Below are 22,364 nucleotides of genomic sequence, written 5' to 3'. Positions count from 1 at the left end.
AGGTGACTGCGCACACACACAAACACAGCCAACAAGCCGTACGCCGTTTGCGAAGCAAGGAGGAAAGGCAACAAAAATCCACAAAAAAAAAAAAAAAAAAAATAGAAAGAAAAATTAAAAAAAAAAAAACATTGAAAACGATTACGACTGTTGTTGTTGGCCACGCCGGCGACGACAACGGCAATGACGACAATTTCTAATGGCGACGGCGACAATTATACACACACACACACACAACTGCACATGCGAATTGTTGATGATGGCGTCGAAGACATTGCTGGTTGAGACACGCGGAGCAGGTGAGTGTGTACGTACGCTAACGGTGAATACGACGACGTCAAAATTCCAATGCAATTGAATACACAAATTGGATATACTTTTGGTGCAAACGTTTGAATGAAAAAAAAAATTACATATACATATGTATGTATGTGTGTGCTTTTGGCACTTTATGTAATACTTTATATGGTTTACTTTGGCTATATGCTAAATAAATACATATATATATATATATAGATATACAGATGTATACATATATACATTTTTATATAGATGCAACTGCCATTTCGGCTTTATTGTTGTTGTTGTGGCTGTATGCCACTACTGCGCGTTGACAGTGGGCACGACATTGCGCTGGCGACAAGTGCGGTTCCTCTCAAAGACTCAATGCAATTACGACTGCTGCTGGGCACATACATACATATATGCATATTTACTTGGTACATTTGTCAGTAGCTATATTTGTTGTTTTTGTAAATATTAAGCTAGTTATGTGTTTGCATTACCCCTTCCGTTGGTGAGTGCAACGGCGCAGCGTACAGGCGTAGAAAAGCAAAAACAACTGAGTTTTGCTGCTGCAACAACAAACACACTGTCGGCTAACAACACTTTTAACCGTTAACTATATTTTCTGTAAACTTTTTTATTAAATTTTTAATTTTATATAACTTTTTACCGTTTTAAAACACTGAATTTCTTTGATATTTTTTTTTTTTAATTTCTGTGAGTGTTTTCAGAGTGTTTTGGCCCGTTTTATACGTCCGCAGCGCTTGAAGGTGTCGAAGTAACTAAATCACACACAAAAATGACAACACACAATTCAAGTGCTTGCTCGTCGTCGTCGTCGGTGACGATGGGATTGCCGAGTCGTCGCCAGCGCTTTTGTCGAAGAAACAGCTGCGTTATCGTCAACAACAATAACGCTAACAAAAAGCAAACAACAAAAAAGTCGAGCACATAGATATATATATAATATAAATGCTGTATATATACACATCAGAAGATATCTACAAAAAACAACAATAACAAGAAACAGCAAAAAAAAACTGCGAAAAAAAGTAGAGAAGTGAAAAGTAAATAAATAAAAGCGTAAAAAAGTGGAGCAGCAGCCTTTTGGTAGCGGTGCGAGGGGGGCACACATTGGCGTTCGTACGCGCTCGCGTATGAGCAACTAATTCGCAAAGCCAAAGGCAAGTGGCTAATGATAGCGCAGCAGTGATTCGAATGCTCGTCTATTTTACTATAGATGCTTCACATTAGTGTGTGTGTATGTCTAAATTTTTATATACATATATAAAATGCATATATGCTCGTTTGGCACGAAAGGACTGCGAGCTTTTGCTGCTCTTGAAGGTTTTTGCGCTCAGCGCGGAGCAGGCTTATGAGCTTTCTGTAACTAGCCGAGCAAAACAATCATATATATGTATATATAAGCATATATATGTATTTAATATTAGTGCTGCTGCAATCTATATATAAACAGTTATGATAACAACAAGGCCAACAACAACAAAAGTAAGTTAGTAAGTGAAAAACTGTGCAGAAGTAGCAAAAGCAGTCGACAGATACTCGGCTTGTAATGTGTGCGTACGTTCGGCATAGCTCATTTCCACTACAAACACACACACACACACTCAGCTATATTTACATGCATACGTGTATGTATATGTAACTGTTGTAATGCCAGGAGCAGCAGCGAATGCACGAAGTATAGCACGACTAACTCTAGAGTAGAGTAGGTTATGCATTCGTGTTAAAAATAGCACAAACCACTACAACACAAACAAAAACAACAGCAACAACAACAATGTCTACAACAACAATTTACAACCATACACTAATAAGTTGCTGTTCGCAGTTATCCTTTGACGCCGTCGAGACGTGCCGATGTTTTTATGCTTGAGGTAGGATTGTGGGGCGTGAGCTGTAAAAATCCACACACACAAGCATACATACATACATACAAACTACATATTAAGTAATACATGTAAGAGGGGGCAATAGTGAAGGGTAGCTAAGCTGCAGCTGGTTCAGCAGCTGAAAGTCGAAGCATATGATAAGCAATGCTGAGCAGCGGATTGAAGTGGGGTCAGAGAAGTAGTTTTTGGCGAAAATATGCTGCTGCTTTTGTTATGCTTGTATGTGGTGGTAACATGTAGTGTGCATGCGTGTGTTTTTATTTTATCACACGAGTGTAGTGGTTAGCTGGCGGCACTGTGATTTGTGTGGCATTGGAGGCGTTTTTGCGGCGCGACGCAACGGCTGTGGCATTGCTTTGCGCAAATGAGGTCTCGTGGGCTGTGGTGATTAGAAGAAAAACACCAACAAAAACTACTAAATGACAAAAACACCAAAAAAACGGAAAAGATGCATTATTAATCTGAGGCTGTAAAGGTAAAATGCCCTTGTTAATTTTTGACAAGGGTTTTTCTGCATATACTCATGTGCTAAGGTAAGAAGGTGGGTGTGTGCACGCGCACTAAAGGTACTAAAGGTGCTAAAAATAAAACTTAAAAGCGTAAAATTAATAATTCAAATTATTTTCGTTAAGCGAAGTGTGAATGGTTTGCCAAATAAATTATTTAGAATTAATTTTCTCACTCTAATTGGAATAAAAAAACGTTATCGGCATCATTCAATATGCTGCGGTGTCTTTTGAAACCCTTTTCAAACAGAAACTGATTTTCTTTTAGCTGCTAGTTAAACAGTATAAGTATTACAGTTTTTGGTCTCATGTCAATAATCACTCAGTGGATTCCGAACAAGTAACATGAAACTCTTCTTCGTTACAGCCGGAGACACCGCTTACGTGGTAAAGCCGAGTTAACAACAGCACGCCAGTCTTTTCTTCTTTTCGCAATTCGCCGCCAATTGGAGATTCCAAGCGAAGTCTGGTCCTTCGCCACCTAGTTTTTTCAACGGAATGTAGGTCTTCCTTTTCCCCTGACAAAAAAAAAGCAGTCGGAGTCCGAGGAAGACGACGATATGAGTTTCGGTCTCTTCGACTAAACAACTCAATACTAAAGTTGTACCGGCGGGTACTGCGCCGAATACTTTTAGAACTGTGTTTCCGTCTCTTCGGCCGACATGACCTGAACTATTTCAATGTCGTCGTATATCATCGAATGTAGTATTCGCCATGCGAATGCGCAAAGGACCATAAATCTTCCACAGAACTTTTCTCTCGAAAATTCGTAACGTGGGCTTATCAGATGTTGTCATCATCCATGCCTCTGCAGTATATAGTAGGACGGGAGTAATGAGTGACATATAGAGTTTGGTTTTTTTTCGTCAAGAGAAGACTGACCTGCGTGGGATTTCCAGGCTGACATTGTTGGTGGTGTTTACGCAGGTTCCAAGATAGATGAAATTATCTACGACTTCAAAGTTATGACTGTCAACAGTGATGAGGGAAAGCAGAACTAACGGAGCGGTGGTTGAGACCAATGATATCAATACCATCGGTATACGCCATAAGCTGTTCACTCTTATAGAAGATGGTACCTTCCTTGTTTAGTTCTGCAGCTCGAATTGTTTTCTCCATAAGTATATTGAAGCAGTCGCATGATAGGGAGTCGCCATGCCTGAAACCTTGGTTGGTATCCTTCCCGATCCTGACGGAACTTTTGGTATTGCTCAACGTCAGTTTACACAGCCGTATTAGTTTTGCGGGGATACCAAATTCAGACATCGCGGCATAAAGACAACTCCTTTGTACTTTCAAATGTAAAATCGAAGAAGAGAGCGTGTCAACTCTCTTTTTACGGGTCTTTTCCAAGATGTGACGCATGGTGAGTATGTGGTCGGGTGTTGGTTTTTCAGGTCTAAAGCCACATTGATGGTCCCTTCAGTTTGTTGACGGTGGGCTTTAAGTTTTCACAAAATACGCTCGATGGAACCATATGCGATGTTGAGGAGGCCTATCTCACGGTGGTTGGCGCAGATTGTTGGCTTTTGTGGATTGAATAGAGCACACTTATATTGTAATCGTCGAGCAAGCTTTCGTCCGACCGATTCTTTGCCGCTGTATTTGAATAGCTCGTCCCCCGCCGCTTTGTTATTGTACAGAGTATGCTAAATAGTTGTTATGCGAACTTCTTTATGGTCGGAAATCGACTGGGGAATCGGGTTCACCATCTTCTAGTGTTCAACTTTCATTTCCATTCAGCAGGCTGGAGAAGTGTTCGCTCCATTTCTTCTTTTCACTGGTAGTGTTCTATACTTAGCGAGTCCCAAACCCAGCGCACAATTCTGGGAAGATGATGTTTCGCCTTCTCACTTTAGTTCACCTTCAAACTGATGTTTTTTGGATACCCAGAGGATACTTGGTTAAAAATCGCAAGCCGTGAGATGCTTGAGCCATTGTAAATGAATCATTTGTAGCCACTCCCAAGGGAATGACGTTCGGACAGCGTTCCTCATGTGAACTTCTACACATGGCTGTATCTATAAGAGGCTACTAAACAAAAAAATATTATTTTTGGTTTGTTGGGTGATATGAATACACAATTTTAAAGCAAACACAAAGAGAGACATAAAAAGCTGAGAAGTTTTTTGTGTAGAAAATTTAGTGGTAATGAGCTGTTGCATTATTGACGAACCAATGTCGTTATAGCGAATAAGGAAGGAGGAAGGGATGAAAAATAAGGATGCAAACCTCAGTGATAATCATAAATTTATAATTTTATGTGTATATGCAAGCCTTTCTTGAGTAAATTGGTTCGGTAGTGCAGAAGAACACAGTAGATTCGGTAGTAGATTTAGGTTGGTGGCGGCTTAGGCGCCAAATTTTAAAGCTTCGATATAATAAATAGCACACACATACATACAGTTTTGCATGTATTTTTCATATAGCCTTCCATTTTTTCTCCCACTACTTCATTGGAACCAACAGCTAGTAGGAATTTGAGTGCAATAACATGGCTTAACCCACATCCAAGCGCTGCGGAATTATGCTAATCTTTTGCGAAGAACACTTGACTACGCGATTACACCAGCTATGCTACGCTAAGACAGATAGAACGTGGAAAGGCGCGCTGGAACAGCGAAAGGGTAAATGGTGTCGGCGGCGCGGAGGGCGGGTTGGCGGCAATTGCGTTAAAAGCAATTTACTGACATTGGCGCACAATGATATAAATAAAAAATGGAAAATACCCTCTCACATACACATATGTGCATACCAATATAACGGTAAATACCTTTATTAGCTGCTAAGGCAGCAGACAGCTGGTCCCAGAGTGGGGGCTGGGGGGCTAATATGCATAAGTGCGCATTTATTTCTGTGTTTTTGCTGCTGTTGCTTTGTGGGGGCGCGTTGTGGGAGTTGTCTGCATTAAAGATTTAAGGTAAAACCGCACATGCTGATGGGCGTTGGGAATTAGAAATAAATAAATGCGCGGGCACACTAGAAGCATGCTTGTTAATGAAAACATATGAACATACAAATGTAGGGGGGGGGGGGGTAGAATAGAGTTTTCATTTTAAACGCATAAGTGCAGTGAAAATTGGAAATTGTGTGGGCTGGCACAAAACTTTAGACTATACGGCAAAATTGTGTTGCTTAAAAAGGAAAACTGTGATTTGACAATTCTGAAGATAGCAGACAGAATGCTACTAGCACTTTAATAATTAAATTAAAAGCAATTATCTATTTTCAAGGGAATAACATTAATGAAGACGAATGAAAATATGTTTTTTTTTCAAATAACGAAAATCCCGTTATATTTTAAGCTCAACTCCTTTTACATTTGCCCCGAGGTTTGTAACACCCAGAAGGTAAATCTGGAGACCATATAAAAAATATATATAAATGATCAGCGTGACGAGTTGCATAGATTTAGACATGTCCGTAATACATGCGTCCTAGATTAAAGAGTTACTGAGCCCACCTAATCTGAAATTAAAAAAACTAAAAAATTATATTTCGATACATTTAAAAATGTCAGGAGCAAGCATTTATTGTACATTTTTTTTGTTTTCCTTTTTCCHTTAGATTAAGATCTGTTTTCGGAAACTTTTGTTTAAGATAAAATATGTATAGTCTTAAGTTATAACTTTCTGCTTTTGTAAATAATTTGTATTTTTGTTTCTTTTTGGTCTCAATAAATGAATTTGAATTTGAATTAGTTAGTACAATATGACAAAAAAGCAAAATATTTAATTAGTCATCAATATTTATTTGGTCGACTTCAATGTAATCCCCGCCAGGTATAATACAGTTAGGTCAACAATTTTTCCAACCTTCGAAAACCTTTTTGTGATGGTCTTCAGCTCTTTCAGGGAATTTTGTTTTATTTCTTCGAACGACGGGTTCTAGGCAGAGGCAGTTTTTCAGTTGGCGAAAAAATCACAAGGTGCCAAATCTGGAACAAACGCCTCAACACGGCCAGATAGAACTACTTATTGTCTATTCCCCCTGAAAAAATTATAATGAACAAAGCCAGGAATATTGGAAAAAGTGACATCACTTTGTTTCTTGAGCGGCTTTGGCGTTTTTTTTTTGGCATCGGGCTTTTTTTTACCATCCATTCCGATGATTGTTGATTTATTTGCATGCCAAAATAATAAACCCATGTCTCATCCGAGTTATAATGCTTCGATTCGCACGATTAGGTATGTCCAAATAGACCTATTCGCGGTACTCTTTTTGAAAAAAATTCAGCTTTATCTGGATCAGTCGAGCAAGAACGAGTTTCACACACAAATATCCACCTCAATCATTTAAGCATCATATCCTTCACATTTTTAATATTTTCATCAGTTGCAGAGGTCGAAAGTCGTCCAAAACGTGGCATATTTTTAACGAGTAAAGCCGTAAGCATTTTTCAACATTCGTAACACGAAATTCGGTAATTTATACAAAATTTAAGACGAATTCTTTGTTCGATATTTTTACCCATTGTAAAAATCGCAACACACCACTGAGCGGAACTAACTTAATCAGCTGCTGTAAACAAACTGGTTGCTAGATTGCGCTTATATTTGGCACAGTAGCCAAATAAATTCCTCTATCATTCAACCAGGAAATTTAATTACAATATCCGGGTGCTTTTTTGCCACAAATACATATACATATATCTTTAAAAACACTTTTCTCGAAAGAGGCTTTTTGAATTTTGCAGTGATCCGGGCAATATTTAATTTTTTCTGCATGATTTCTATATACTTGGTTTTCAATACAATAACCTAGCACTTTTTTCCATATTATCAACAGCTTTGGCAGGCCAAAAACCATAAAAATTTTATGTATACTGTGCAATCTTCCGTCAATGTTTGACTCTTTTTTTATGAGTAGTTCATTGCACAGACAGTGCAGTTCCGGTGAGAACTAGTGAGTTTTCGCGGAAAGTACCGGAAAATGGCAGCTAGGAAGGATTTTTAGCGTCGTCAAAGATGGCGTGGAGCGCAAAAAAATTAACTTTTTACTTCAAAAATTGTATTGTGAACCTATATTATTGAATATGGATATTTACATTTTTAAAATAATGGATGTAATACTTTTGTTTTTAATTTAATTTCCAAAAAATCTCGTTTTTTCAGGCTCTCTAACAAAACTATGTGATGTTGAAAACAATTCAAAACCCAAGAAATGATGACAGAAGGCAAATGGATCTTCTTATATAGTATTATTCTTAATTGCCTTTTAAAATTCTTAACTATTTTTTTGCACTTGGCAATTGGATAGTTGCTCATTTCATTATTCAGCAGACCAAAATATCACACAGTATATAGTATATGGGCGTTAGCTTTAAGCCCTATGTAGTTCAGTATAACGTTCATACTTTGAAAGTGACTTATAGGGTTCTATACCTAATAAAAAGATTGACTAAGAACTAAAAAAAATATTGGAACGAATTTTTATGACAATCTAGTTTTAATAATCGGAACTGACATGAATTTTTATTCGGAAATAAATTGTCACCTCGGCTGCATGCCTCTAAATTATAGTAAAAATAATATCTCCTACTACAAAAACAATTAGTGGACTATGTGAGTCCAAAAACTGACTAATATGATATTTTGCTTTTTATTTATTATATGTTGACATATATTTTTTTCGACCTTCCAACAATATTTTAGCCGATCTCCAGACAACAGACCAACAAAACAAAAAAAAAAAAAAACCAGATCTATGGTTTTGTATAATTTCAATAATTTTTGTAGGTCAATAAATGACACTTTACTATACATCTTAAAGTCAATGACTTTAAATTCCCCAAACACCTCTTTCAGATAACAAGTACTATTCTTCCCTAGAGAAATATGAATGTATATAAAAAGTGAGAGATAACAGAAACACTTTCGCTTGATCATGAAACTTTGCAGCCTAATATTAATCTATTGCGCTACACAATTTCTAAATGTAATGTCGTTTAAACCAAATTTTCCCAAATTTCTTTTGTCTCGATTGGGTTGCCATTTGCCACAAATTAGCCGAGCAAATGGCCAGAATGCAAAAGTAATAATAATATTCGCAAAAACAGCTTTATCACCAATTGTCTCATTCTCAGGCGGCTAAAAAGCTTTATTACTGTCCTAATGGCTACGCTTGGTTTGCACTTGACTGAGTGTGTGTGTGTGCGGGTTTTATGAGTTGGGCCGACATGGCGTATGCGGCATATTTTCGCAATTGTTAATAAACCACAATAAAGCGGAATGTGCGCGTCGGTTGAAGACTTTTTACGAAAACTAACTAACACACAAATGTACCGTTATACTGTGTGCATATGTGCTTTGGCATTTCGGTAGTTTTCCTACATAAATTTGCTTGTTATGGCCTTGCCTTTGGAATTTCTGCCACATTGGCCATATTTACTAATGGTGCAATCGCGTCAGCAGAAACAACAACAATCCGCAATATGTGGCTGACAGTAAGCTGTGGTAATAAAAATGGGTATCCTTAACGGCTTTCCAAAAACACATTATTGTCACTGTGGAGAATTAAATTTTTATGCTTCGGTTGAATTTGTAAGGCTTTAATTAAATTGGTGCACTCTGGTGTATGGATAATAGTATTGGCGGTTTGTGAAGTTTAGGCTATATGAATCTTCTCGCATGCCCGACGTTTGGAGTTTAAGACAAGGATACCCCTCAATCTGCGCCAAATACCATGGGATAAGCTTCCTCAACATCGCAAAGTAGGTTCTATCGAACGTATTGTGTGAAGCTCACCGTTAACAAACTGGTTGGACCTTATCAGTGTGGTTTTAGGTGTAACCAGATATTCAAAATGTGCAAATCTTGGAAAAGACCCGTGAGAGAGGATTGACACTCACTACCTCTTCGTCGATTTCAAAGCTACTTTTGACAGCACAAAAAGGAGCTGCTTTTATGCCACTATGTTTGAATTTAGTATTCCCGCAAAATCGATACGGCTGTGTAAACTTACGTTGAAAGATACCAAATGAGCGATTTCCTATCTTGCGACTTTTAGGATAATTGTCCCTACGGCCTTTCTACCTACACCGGACTCTATCAACTAGAGCTATCCTAAAAGGAATAGCACGACGTCTGAGAACCCAGGGCAGTCACAAACCACTTAAATCTCCACTCTTTCGTTCATGCCAACTAGAGAAGAGTTTCTGTCCGAAAAGTAATCAATCTCTACCTTGAAGTCAACAAATATGCCAAGGATATATTTGTTGACATTCTCTATAACAACAATCTGTATATAAAACCATGCATCTTCCATACTGCCTCCATTCCTCAAATCATACTACCCATCCGGCCTTATACCCCGCGTCAGCTCCTGAAGTTCCACCATAACTCTTTCATCACTATTGACACTTATAACTTCGAAGTCGTAGATAATTTCATCTATCTTGGAGTTAGCATTAACATCCAACAACAATGTTAGTCTCGAAATCTGAGTAGGCAATTGAGAAGTAAAGTCGTCTCTCGACGAACAAAAACCAAACTCTGCAAGTCCCTCACTACTCCTGTCCTGCTCTATGGTGCAGAGGAATGGGCAATGACAACATGTCATGAGTCAACGTTACAAGTTTTCTAGAGAAAGGTTCTACGGAATATTAATGGTTCTTTGGAACTGTTCAGGACATAACAATAAATAATTCTGTATTTACCTTTACGTTTTAATATACTTATATAACCTCGTCATTAGATTATGTTCATTATCCAAACATTTATGATTTATTGACGTATTGTCTTCATTTGCTGACGGATCTGCTCAACTATTTCCCTTTTATAATTAATTTATTTCAAGTTTATAAACTTAGAAACGTATTTAAAAATTTTTGCCAGCAAATATTTCATTTCAATGGTTTTTGAAAGTACAAAAGTGTATATAGTTTGTTTTTATATACACAAAAACATTTAAATAGTTCAGTGGAAGAAAATAAAAATATGAACAGCTACAATTTACTGTCATATTCTCTTGTATAATATTTACTAGCAAGAGTAAAGCTTGTGTACACACATACATATTTATATGTATCTACACTTGGCGCTGTTCTGCTTGTCAGTTCGCTTTTGTGCTCCAGTTCTGCCATTTATTTATACACAATTTTTCGGAAATCAATAAAACCACACTAGGGTACATAGTAAGGCCTTTACCTGCAAGTGTTTGTCAGGGTGTATATGGCACATGTAGCAGAGCGATATGTGGGTGAATGTTTAACCCAATTTTTAGTATGTAAATATATGTACATAGGTAATATGTACGATAAAAATAAATAAGAGAGTTGCTGGCTTAAAAGTATATCTTCATGTTTGTATGAGTAAATTTCGTCAAGACACATATAATTATATAATGTCGTTAATGAAAAAAATATGTAGTTTTTGCTTTACAATATAAATACTACTGATATTTCATACTATGTTTTTATTTTTAGTTTTTGTTTTGGTCCGGGAGGGTGGAGTAATGTGTAGAAGTTCAGGTAAATGGGGAAAGTTCTTTGAGCCTCATTTACTTGGGAGTAGCCGAAAATGATTCTTTTACATATGGTCCAAGCAGCTCACGACTCCGGTTTTAGACCAAGTATTCTCATTTGTTTGAAGGCATCCTAAAGTAAGAAGAAGCGTATGCGGTGTCTACGTCAGTAAGGAAGAAGAAGAAACGATTCCACTATGACAACACACCCAAATGAATGTAATAATGAAATAAGTAGCTTGGTGCTATCCTCCCCTCCGTGACTACTTTTGAGCGCACAGTGTGTGAGCTTAGAACTAGTAACCGTTCTGCTATTTGAGTGAATGCCCTTCCTGATAGCCACCTCTGCTATAAAATTGCTACAATATTCCGGTAGCTCAAAACTATGCTTGATGGCGATCTTCTTATTAAAAATTCTCGCTGCAACTTTGACTCGAAGTTTCGAAATATTCTTTAAAAAGCTTATTGCGTCTCCAGTTCCAACGATTGGCCCCGTCCACATATATCTCGTTGGAAAAAAATTAAACTATCAAGATTACACTCTGCGGTGTAGTCATCTGCTTGAAGAGGAACCGTCTACTTTCGTTCTAGATACTATAGAAGGTTAAACTTCTACTAATCCAAAATCTATTCCGTCATATCATTCTAAGCACCTCCTTGCATGCCCAGCTAACCCTACATATCTGACACCCATCTCCTTATGTTCCGAACCCGTCGAGACACTTCGTTTCCTGACCCTACCGTTGGACGATCACGAGTTTCAATTTGAGGCATCAATTAAGTAATCGATTATCATGTTGCGATAATGCTTGTTTATGGACCCATTAAGCCGGAAATGGACATCATCGCTGAACGAAATTTGGCTTGAATAACCCGGATCGAAGAAGCGATGTCGCTTGGGAGGGTCGAGCGGCTTTGTGCTTGCACAAGCTGTATTTTGTACAGGAAAAACGCGCTAAGTTATTCCATACGTCAGGCTGAGTTGCTTCGAACGGCGCCGAATCGACTCTCCATAGTTTACGTGTACACTCACAGCTTAGGCTGCTATATTTTCTTCACTGCTTGCTGGAACTAATCTATTCGGTCGAATACTATCCAATAATAAATGCTGGGTCTCAAGATGTGTGATGGTGTAGAGAATAGTACGTCCAATAGGTTGTTTATGTTGATCACAAGCTGAGCAGAATGTGAATTTTCATAAAAAAGTTTAACGATTTGTAAACGTTGTTCAGGCGGAAGTCCCTCTATGATGAAATGTCAAAAAAAGTACCTCTACTTGGGTCACCCGTTATTTAATTTTTAGAAGGTTGTCATAAGGACGGTATGAATATTTAATGACTATGTTTGAGGCTTAGAAAATTATGTCCAATGCTGCTATAAATACTTTTACTTTTATTGGACTCACCAACAGCCTTTGCTCGAGCTTTTGAAAACAACAAAAAATATTTCTCACATACTTACAACTACGGTTTAATCATATTTACATACAGAGTATATATGTATGTAAAGATACATGAATATGCATGTTCAATTATCTCGAATAATGAGTCAAATAATATTCATAACATGCATGTACAGACATAATTGGAAAAACCGAGTGAGTGCGCAGATTATAACTACTTAAATAGCTTAAGTCGAATTAGTGATTTTCGATTTTTTTTGTTCCCTGCTGAAATGGTGGTTGTAGCCTTTAAAGTTATTTTATTTTCAACCGAAGCTTTCACTTATAAAATCTTGTTTTCGACATAACTTAACCAAAATGGTGCAAAATATTCAAGCGCACACAAGTCGTCTTAAGCTATTCTCCAACAATGCTGTATATTTAAGGTTAGTTATGTACATATATATCCTGTCACTGTCGGCAGTGTGTGCGTTTATAAATATTCATTTGCCAAATTGGTGGTTGAAAAGGTTTCATCAAAAAGCTCTGGTCACACCTGACGCCGACAACAATGCGGCGCGCGACTGCGTATCAAAGATGGATGATGTGCTGTTTTTAAAATATGCATGACTTTATATAACAGCATAAATACACAAATAAATATGTGTGTGTATGTGTAGGTAAGTATTAAGCTGTACAAGGCTGTGCTTATCTTATCTTATTGAGGATGCCACTAAATCCGCATGCACACGGCCAAAACCGTTATTACGCCACCACCTGCGGCCACGTGTTTTGCGTTATTTTAACCATATACACCCCGTTGTTGTAGACAATGAGAATAGCTATGGCTTGACAACGTATACTTTGTAACTTCCCTCCCTCCCTTGTGGGACAAGCTCCAACACGTGAACAGAAAAACTCAATTTTAGCCTTTGGCGGCAGGTGTAATTAAGGCTCGCGAATGCGTCTAGCAGAAAACAACAATAATGATAATGCGGAATGTGGCAACAAGCAGCACATAAAATTAACAACACTGAAAAGGTAGTGCCAACCGCAAAATGTGCCCCGGGCAGGGGGATTGTTAATAATAGAAGCTAGTCAGGCTAGCTGCTGTTGGCAAGCTGCAAACGGTTTCATTATTTGTTTGTGTGTTAGTGTGTCTTTAGTGTTTTCTATGAAACATGTCACTGTGATTGCTTGGTCCACGCAGATATCTGCATGTAAAGTCCTCACTTACTTATCACCGAGCAAATGCCGCAATTAAAGCGCAAAATTATTACCCGTCACAGAGTTATTATGCCAGCAATGTAAAAACACAAACACACTTGCATACAATCACGTGCTTGGCTACCAAAAAAGTCACATAAACACGGCAGTAACTGCCAGGTGCTGAAAGGATCAAACCACGACGGTCGAACGATAAGCCGGTACTCTGCTCGGCGCTACAATAATTTATGTGTCCATTAGCACTAACAACAGCAGCATCAGCGTGACAAGCATGCTCGTTTTTATCGTTGCTGGGTAAAAATCTTCAGCATTTCAATTGACGTTTTCATCATTGAAATGAGAAAATGCAGCCCCTTTCGGCTGGTGCTAACTGCTACAAGCGTTAAGAATGTCACCGAGTCATACGAGTGCCCTGGTAACCTTGAATGAAGGATATGCACATATCAAATATTCTACTTGTGTACTACGCATGTACATATGTGTGTTTGTCCGTATTTGTGTTTACATATAGTTATATATACTTTATGTAAGACACAACTAACACATGGAATTGCTCGGTGTGAAATATCTCAAAAAGCTGTGATATCTGGTTGCTAAGAAAAGCACACAATTTTTCCAAAACTTCGTGCTGCGTAATAGAGTTCTTTAGAATTAATTTTCACATAGCTTAAAAAGCGAAAAAGAGTTTTAATAGTGACGCTTTCTTCAAATTTTTCTAGAAGGAACCGACGTTCTCAGAACACTACAGAAACTATTCTAGGAAATAAAAAAACCGACTTTTTTAATTTTTCAAAGTTCAACAAAATTTTGTTCATAATTTTAAACTTCTTATTTATTTTCCAAACTCTATGTTGTTCCTCTCAATGTAATCCCTTCTGGCCCCAATACAAAAGTGCCAAGGTTTTTTCCAATCCTTGAGGCAGTTGTTAAAGTCAGTTTCCGGAAAAGCCTTCAATGTGCGTAACTATTCACGTTTAATGTCTTTATTTGACTCAAAACGGTTTCCCCGGAGCTTTCATTTGAGTTTGTTGAATAGCCAGAAGTCACACCCAGCTAAATCCAGCGAATACGGTGATTGCGGCATGACATTGATAGATTTATCCGTCCATAATTTAGCCTTGTTTATCAATAGCTTCCCGCGAACGACGCATAACTTTCCAATAGTATTCCTTATTGACAGTTTGGTCGGTCGGCCGAAATTCGGAGTCCACTACACATCCATAATCGAAGGAAACTGTCAACATAACCATGATTTTTGACTTGATTCAACGTGGGTTTTTCGAATTCGGTTCACCTTTGCCTCGATATTCGGCCGATTGATCGTCTATCTCACACTCTTAAGAAAAGATCCACGACTCATTGTCAGTAACAAAACGTTTCATGACATTCTGGTAGCCGAAAAGCATTGCTTTTTGCGACGTTGCAGCACGAATTCCTTGATTTTATTGACATGTTGATCATCAAATGATGTTGATGGCCGTCCTTCACGTGTTTCGTGGTCAACGCGTCTGCGACCCGCTGTGAATAATTTGTACCAATCGAAAGCACTTGCTCGCGACAAACAATTATCACTGCAGGCTTTTCCCACATTCTGAACATTTCATCACCAGAAATTTGATTCCATACACAAAATTAAATGGAAATTCTTTGTTTAATAAATGTTCGTAAAAATCGCCCAGTACGTTTTTTGTACTTCAGAAAGTGAATCGTATACCAAATAGTAAAATTTTTTTGATGCGACATTTAGCCCAGATGTCACTGAGAGACAAACCTAGCTCGAAAAAAGATATTTTGTTAGTGGGTTTTCGCACAGTATTTAAATTAAAAAATCTTATTATTTAAGAATACAGTCGCATCTTGTTAATACGCCCTGGTTAGTTCATCGCAATAGTACTGATAGACTACTGACTTCTTTACTTAATATTTTTTTATTTTCCATCGAAAAACTGTGAAGCTTTCATTACAACACTTCGAATATTGATTTTGAGTTCGGGTGCCAAAAGTTCTGAATTTTCATATTGTGGCAATTATTGCTATATATTTGCTTAAAAAGTATAATTAATAATATTTTGGAAGGTAAACCTTTTCTGACAGTAACCTTGTCTGGATTCAAGTTTTCAAAAGTTTTTTTCCGCTGTAAATTTTTGCATAATAATATACCAAAATATAGTGATCGTTTATGTCAAGCTAATGTGATTACTTCGACAGCTAACCCTCTTGAAAACAAGGTGGCCCCAAAAATTCATTCTATAGTAGTTCTGACATCGGAATATGTGGAACCTGTTAATGTTAAGAGGCAAACAAAAAGATCATTACGTTCCTTTTCGTTACGGTTTTCCTGTTTCCTTATTCGAAGTATATATTTGCCACAATTGAGGAATGTGACCAACTTTTTCAACTGGGAGGAGCTGAATCACCGTCGCTTCGTTCCTACGAAAGTCGTACCTACGTAACCGGAACGAACCCTGTTTTTGTTATGCAGCCAAGGTCAGTCAACTCGACACAATTCTGCCGCTATAACAACATCAACAATCACTACATTCCTACAAGAAATAGGTTGGGAAGGAGTTACCAACGGACACAGGCATAAATTGTTCGCTATCCACTTTCAAATTTTTCTAAAAATATTTGACTACTGTTTTTACTTCAGGTCCGGTGTTTTATTGTATTCTTTGCCATATTAACATCTGATCAAAATTGACCCGGACTGACAAAAAAAAACTTCATTTTCTTTAGTCTCCTGTTGAGTCAGTACAAGCATGTCAATAATGATTAATTAAATTTTCCAAACACCTATTATTAGCCGCAGGTGGGATGCCCTTCAGCACCTTTCGCAATGTTCGACGTCATATTCATTAATCCACTATTCTTCACTAGCAATGATGCTTTTTATGAATATAAGGTCCTCAGCTCAGTTCACTAATATCTTTTTTGCGTTCTCTCCTCGCAGTCTTTTGGGATATGGACGCATGAGGCCAGTTTTCTATAAGTTCTCGACTTTCGCTGAATACTTTGGTCCACCCAAATATACTAACTAACACATTTTTAAAGACCCGATTTTCAGTTTAGCTGGATCAATCAGAGCCAAATTTGATCGGATGGTATACTATATGTGTATTTAGATACTGGGTACACTGTAAACCTCTGTCATATTTTACATGTTTGTAATCTAAAATTCTAACAGTGACATTAAATGTTTCCAAACTTCATTATGATAAAGATACTAGATTATTTCAAATGCTTCAATTATTTTGGAAAAGATTCCAAATTCCCTTTGTGTTCATAGGCGTCGGCATTTTGTACTTAAAGCAATATTTACTCAACTAATTTGCTTCGGTTTTTCGCAAATTCCTTTTCATTACTTTCGCCTTAGTTCCACAACATAAACGTCTTATTGCATTGTCTTCGAATTCAATTACATTTATATAATAATGAGAACGTGCATGACAAAAGGACGTAGACTTTAAGTTAAAGAGTTTGTCAGCCACCCTCCCGCCTAAACTAACCCTGGCGACACTTTCACTTGCTTGGCTTGCTAAATATGGGCCTATTTGACTCGCTTGAGCCGCCAGGCAGAGCGCGTACATTTTTAGCTCCGCACAGCTAGCTTTATTTATGTGGATACATAATAGGCGCAGCAAGGCGAAAACAAGACAAAAACACGGCGAAAAGTTGCCGCTTTCAGCGCAGACAAGTTGGCGGCGTTGACAACAATGAAAATGACATTGCGTGGTATTTTAATTTCCCCTGCCGCCTTCGCAAGCAAAAAATTATCCCCCAGCCTGTGCACTTGGCTGCTTAGCTTTTTATACCGTGAACGGGGTGTAGTCGTTTTAAGTTGGTCACAAAGTTTGTAACGTCGCAGACTCTATAAAATATGTACATATATGAATGATCAGCATGAAGAGCAGTGGATTTGAGAGAGATGTCTGGCTGGCTGCGGTCTGTCCTTTTATTTGATTGTGTAAACGCCTATTAGTCTCTCAGTTTATGAGATATCGAACTGAAATTTCGTACACGTCCTTCTCTCCTCAATAAGCTGCTTATATGTTGGAGATGCCGATCTTGGATTATTATAGCATATAGCTGCCATAGAAACTGAACGATCGGAATAAAGTGCTTGTATGGGAAACTTTTTTATTCGACGATATATCTTTACGAAATTTTGCTCGTTTATTGCTTATAGCAACGCTACAATCTTCGAAGTAATTGTCCCAGATCGGACGACTATAGCATATAGCTGCCATACAAACTGACCAATCAAAATCTTGTTCTTGGTTGGAAAAAATTGTATTTGTATAGGGTATAATAGCTGCGGTGCCACCGAACTTAATGGTTTCTCTGGTTTCCTTTGATATTGTTTTTGTATTTAATATAGAAGGCATTAGCGCACCAAGCGACAAGCAAACAACTGAGCAATATAGCGACTGGAGGTATATATGTGTGTGTGTGCGTGCACTTTTTATATGCGCTCGACTTTCAGTCACACATTTTCAGCGCTTCTATTATCCTTTCTATTTCGTGTTCCCTCGCCAGGCGCATTGGCAGGCCATTTGGCAGGTGTGTGAATAGCGAACCTCGAGAGCTTTAAATATATCTGCCGATATAATACAGCGTACACATTTACATATACTCTATATATATAATATAACTGTGCTGCCTTACCGCTGTGACAACAATATAATAACCGCCAGTAACAATAACAACAACAACTCTATGTCGCTGGCTATAACAATAGTTGGCATTGGTCGAAGCGAGAGTATCATTGCCGCGTAATGACGACAGCACAGGCAGAACAAGCGCCAACCTACAGCCAACAACAACAATGCTCTTGTATTATGCAAATTATTTTTATACATATCTACTCTTTCACTTTCTGCACACACACACACTCACATATTTCTTGTACACTTTATAAATTGTTGTCGGCTTTCTTTTTCATTTACCTTCGCCAGCATCGACGTTGGCATTCCGATTCATGTAAATTAACTGTTTTTCGTCCTTGTAGCCGTCATTTTAATGTTTATTTCTCGGTTATTGCTTAAATTCTATTTTTTATTGTTGTTGTTGCTTAAATTATTTTTGTTTTTTTACCTTTGCTTAAATTATATTTTTTATTGTTGTTTCTTTGGGGTGTGTTGCCTGTTTGTATATGAAAATGTATGTCTTCAGTTGTTATTGTTTTTGCAATATCGTTATAGCAAATGACTTTAGGTTTCCTTTTATTTTTTTTTTTTGAAATAACTTCGGACATTTTAAGTGGAAGCTGTTATGCGCCTAAAATGCCGCTACTTTATGCTGAAAAATGTTATTGAAATACTGGAAATCGCTGCGATGTCTGTCTCACTTGCAGCTACAGCTCGAATGTTTTATAGGAATAAATTGTTCCCAGTGAGTATACCAAACTCAGCATGTTTTCAAGTGATACTCATTTACCACTGATTGGTAATGGTACTGGTATCGGGATTGAGTACAATTATTGGTACAATTATTCTTGCTGATATTTTATTTGTATTGGCATTTGTAATTGAATTGATATTGGTTTTGGCATTGGTACTGGTATTTATAATTGCATTGGTATTGGTAATGGTACTGATACTGTACTTGTATCGGTATTTTTATTCCTTTTAGCAAAAAATTGATAAGTTGGAAGTGGTATTGGTAGTGGTACTTAGTAATGGTATTGCAACTGGTAATGCTATTTTTTGGTATTGGAATTGTTATTGAATTTGGCATTAGTATTGATATTGGATTTTTGAATTTGGTATTATTATTGGTTTTATTTTGGTGTTGCTATAGCTATTGATATTGGTACTGGTATTGTCAGTTGTAATAGTACTTGGTTCTGGTAATGTTTTTAAATGTTAATGGTATTGGCATAGATTGTTGGTATATTACTGTTCCTAGTGGCATTCGATTCGGTACTCATATTGGCTTTAATATTAGTTTCGAATTTTTTTTTTATTAGTATTTTTCGAACTAAAAATACTCCTAAAAATATTCGCATCGACCGTAACACGAGTAATGATACTTAAATTGGCCTTGCTGATATTTTAAAAATACTGATACGTGTATTTATAATTTCGGAAGTTATTATATTATTTATAAGCTTCCAAACAGTTCAATACTTTCTTACTAAAACTTAAATAAAACTTAAATTACACTGAAAATGGGCCGAGACCAAATTTATCAATTTTTTTTATGTTATCATAGTAATTAAAGTTACAGTAAAACTTTAAAAATAATTGTCCTTAGCAAAACTAAAATTGTAATACATATCCATAAGCTTTTCTAACCGGAATGTTATTTAGGATGCAAATATCTCATATTCCATAACATATTTTCAAATTCTGTTTCTTCAACTTCGAATGTTTGCTGGGACTTCACTAAATATATATGCACTAAGCGAAATTGAGTGGCATATACGACAGAAAATGAAAGTGAGCGCAATTTATATACAGCCAGTGCAGACAAAGCAATAAGCTTAACAAATTTAATTTAGCTAACAGACAGGCAGACAGACACAAAGATGAACCGCGCGACAAACAACACGAAAGAACGCATTTTGTGCGCTTATCAGCAGCAGCAAAGCATTGCTGCCTCTTGGCAGTCAAATAATGTGCGCCACAGTAATTTTCTACGTGTTTCAGTTAACTGCAGTTTAAAACAGCTTAGCTGTTTCGTTGAAATATCGACAGACATTACAATTAAAGTTGAGATAATAAACGAAACAATGCGCCTATAATGGTAATGTTGCGTATACGCAGCGGTAGACGAGTTTACAAAGCAAGCAGTTTATTTGAACGACTCGCCTATTTATAAATTTGGTTAGGACATGCCCGCAAACACACCCAAAAATGTATGTGGCTATGTATGTATGTATGTGTGTGTGTGTGTGGTAGTCTGTCTGCCTTCATCAGCTCTGCCTACCGCTACTGAATAACTAGCATACAAGAGTACGATATTTATGCATGTTTATAGGCATATATTCAGAAGCACTTATACTGAATACATATGTATATATATATATATGATTATATAGAGAATTCTTGTGCGCTTTTTTGATGCTCAGCAAGCGCGCCTATCTCTCTCCATCTCCCGCTGCTTTTGCTTTTGCCACACTGTCTGCAAGAGACCTTCACGTTATAGCTTCCACATCTCCCGCACATAATGCTCAATTGCGTCGCACTACGTGATAACAGTTTTGATAAGAATTATGCCCGATACTTAGAGGCGTCTACTCGAGCCTAAGGCAATTGAAGTGAAATTCTCTGCACGTTTGTTGTTATCTGAAGTAGCAAAAGCATTGAGCGCCACGTTATGTTATATAATGCCGATATTATTGCAGCGTATCTCTCTACACCCTGTGGGCTTTGTGTTTCAATGTATGTGTGTGGTTTGCAGTTATGTGTTAATTTATTGTTTGTTTTCGGCAAAGTAACCCAACTAACTTGTTTAAATGCTTTGACGAAGCAGCATTTTTGTGCTTCAAAATGGGTTTATTTTGCTTTTGTTGGCTTTACGTGCCGAGATAAAGGACAAATTTGGCTATAATAATTGTAGTTACTAGCTTAATAAGCACTTACGGCACTGATTCTATTTCGAAATGCTGTTATAGTTTATTGCATTATGAAATGAAAATCTAAGCAAAAGTGATAGAAACTTCTACAAATAAATTTATTGCTTTATTAATATAAACATTTTCATAACTGAAAACTCGTTATCAGTTGAGTAAATAGGCCTGTAATTAAAAATTGTGGCCCAAACAAAACAATATATACTTATATTATATAAAATATAAAAATATTTACTTATACTTCAAAAGGTGCCCGTTAGACGCCAGTTCATCGTAATGTTGGCTTCTAACTACAGCAGTGAGTAAAAGTAAAGCGAATGCTTGCAAGTGACACTTTCATTTTATTTATGCCAAAAATTGCTTTGGTCCTTGACCTGATTGCAACCCTTCATATTTACCTTATTTGCGTATCAAAACGAATTTTTGTACACATTTAGCCTTGTATATGCGTATATGTATGTGTATGTATAAGTGCGCACTTGTGAAATGTAAATAGAAACCAGTGTCAATCCTTTTCTGAACTTCAATTATACAAACGCACATACTCATAACTTCATACATATTTGTGTATATAATAAATACATATTTACATATGTATGTATATAAAAAAATATATTTCAAAAATTCCAAATAATCTCTGTCACTGTCTGAATATATTTCGGCTGTGCGCAAAGTTTTTTTTTTGTTTGCTGTGCATAGAAATCCGTATGAAATTAATTTATAGTTATATATTCAAAAAATTTTTATACCCTGTACAGGGCTTATTAAGTTTGCCACTAAGTTTTTAACACCATGTAAAAAGTGTTTTGAGACCCCATAGATTATATATAAGTATATAAATGATCAGCGTGATGAGCTGACTCGAGTCAGGCGCACTTCTAATTCTCTGTATATGCGCAAACACCTTCGTTTCTCCTCAAGAAACTACTCATTTGTCGGGACGGCGATATGGAACTACTATAGCATATAGCTGCCGTCCAAACTGAAGGATCAAAATCAAGTGTCGTATGAAA

The 22,364-nt window shown here is 37.1% G+C and overlaps 1 protein-coding gene across 2 annotated transcripts in view; it reads right to left on the bottom strand.

Annotated features, from left to right (window-relative positions):
• Positions 1–930, bottom strand: part of LOC108966443 (protein Tob1) — a 44,626-nt gene extending 43,696 nt beyond the window's left edge. For both annotated transcript variants that reach the window (XM_018929356.1, XM_018929358.1), the window contains exon 1: positions 786–930. The gene's annotated coding sequence lies outside the window, so the exon portion shown is untranslated. The remainder of the gene's footprint in view (positions 1–785) is intronic.
• Positions 931–22,364: the final 21,434 nt, after the last annotated feature.

This window comes from Bactrocera latifrons, unplaced genomic scaffold (genome assembly GCF_001853355.1).
Source record: "Bactrocera latifrons isolate USDA-ARS-PBARC rearing strain unplaced genomic scaffold, ASM185335v1 scaffold_16, whole genome shotgun sequence".
NCBI classification, from domain to species: domain Eukaryota; kingdom Metazoa; phylum Arthropoda; class Insecta; order Diptera; family Tephritidae; genus Bactrocera; species Bactrocera latifrons.
Note: the sequence above shows the minus strand (reverse complement) of the source record. Positions and strands in the feature narration are given on the sequence as shown.